Consider the following 1,738-nt stretch of genomic DNA (forward strand, 5'->3'; position numbering starts at 1 on the left):
GCAACTTGGGGTTAAGTGCCTTGCTCAAGGGCACAACGGTGGAAGCCGGGAATTGAACCGACAACTTTCAGGCTACTGCACGCTAGCCCAGCTCCTTAACCACTACACTACCACCACCCTAGTTCAAAACTGGTTATATCTAATAGAACAAAAGTTGATACAAAGGTCTATCACAACATTAGACGATAATATGTTTGTTACTATGGATTTATAACAAGTTATAATGCAGCGCTCATTTTTTACCAGGAACACAAAACTTTTAAACATAAAATGAACACAACAGGAGGGTAGGAGGACAAAGCTCCTTCCTTCCATTTCACAGAATCGCTGCGTTGCCAAATTATTAAGGACATTTTTTCTGAGTTACATCAGTCCCAAATGCATATTCTTTTTCAACACTGTAGCAACACATAACAGACATGATATCTCTTGATAATTAATGATTGCTGATTGAAGAATTTTGCAAAGGAGATTCAGACTTATCCAAGGAATATCTAGCACCTGTGAATAGATGTTTTCCTTTTGTTTAGCACAGGAAAAACCAATAGAGTTTGGGGTCTTTGAATGACATCTGTGTTAACTGTTTTGCAAAAGTGTGTGAGAAATGTGTGAACCCATGTGAGCTTCTGCTGGGCAAAGGTGTTAATGAAGACCAAGTTAATCCCAATTTCTTTACAGTAAGCAGGTCAAAGTAATTGAGAAAAACTGTAACATATCATTTGTGCTTTCTTTGTGTTTACCTTTTGTCACTTGTGGTTACCATTATGCATCACAAGTGCATCGCAATGCAAAAATGTAATGCAAAATTAGCAATTGTGAAAAAATGTAATAGACTAAATCTGATTTAACAGAATAATAACAATAACCATAGTCTACACAAACAGTGACTCTGAATAAAATAAAATAAAAAATACTTAGAAACAGCAAGGCTATTATTGTTGGTGTTATTATTATTATTATTATTATTATTATTATCATCATCATTGTAATTAGGCTATTATTATCGCTGTTGTTATTGTAACAGTAGGCTATAAGCCTAATAAGGCTATAAGCCTAGGGCCCTTTTCATACGTTTTGCTAGCCTATATGTTAAATGTCAAAGCAAAACAAAAATAATGCCCTGCTTGAAATGTGTATAGTAGTCTAAACGCCTGTGTGTGGACATATAGGCTACTAGTATGTATGATGGATGTCCACAAACACTACAATCACGAGATAGGACTTGACACATACAGTAGTTTGTTTACAGATAGGCTACTCTCACTGTAGCATACATGATGCAGTCACATGACGACGATGGAGGACAGGGAGGGAGAATATTATCAGTAATACACACATCTGAACAAGTCCCTCTCGTTCAGCCTACTCCTTCCCCAAAAAAGGGGCACGTATAGCACTTAAGTATATTAAATGGATAAGCTGCTTAAGGCTTTAGCAGAGGGCATGTTAGTGTCCGTGCACTCTGCTTTTTCATTGGATTGCTCCGAACCCGGAAGTTCGTACTATCCAATGACAATGATCCAGGGCACTCTCAAAAGTTCTATGTGCACTCTCTCCGTGTGTGTCCCGCATAGCGTTGGTCATAGCGCAGCTACCTGTCAAAGTAACAATGCTGGAGTCAGGCTATGGGGAACTGGCTAACATTACAGACGCTTGTGACCGTAATAGACGTTGTTGGATATTAAGTTTATAAATTCATTTTAGTTGATACAATGAATATGTTGATTTTTCATGAAAG

At 37.6% G+C, this 1,738-nt stretch overlaps 1 protein-coding gene across 1 annotated transcript in view; it reads left to right on the plus strand.

The window, feature by feature from the left end:
- Positions 1-1,574: 1,574 nt before the first annotated feature.
- The window catches only part of zgc:63972 (protein CutA homolog), a 14,701-nt gene continuing 14,537 nt past the window's right edge, over positions 1,575-1,738 (plus strand). Inside the window, exon 1 of the mRNA XM_042059938.1 lies at positions 1,575-1,738. This exon is cut by the window's right edge and continues 204 nt beyond it. The gene's annotated coding sequence lies outside the window, so the exon portion shown is untranslated.

The sequence above is a fragment of the Alosa sapidissima genome, chromosome 13, assembly GCF_018492685.1.
Source record: "Alosa sapidissima isolate fAloSap1 chromosome 13, fAloSap1.pri, whole genome shotgun sequence".
Taxonomy (NCBI): domain Eukaryota; kingdom Metazoa; phylum Chordata; class Actinopteri; order Clupeiformes; family Clupeidae; genus Alosa; species Alosa sapidissima.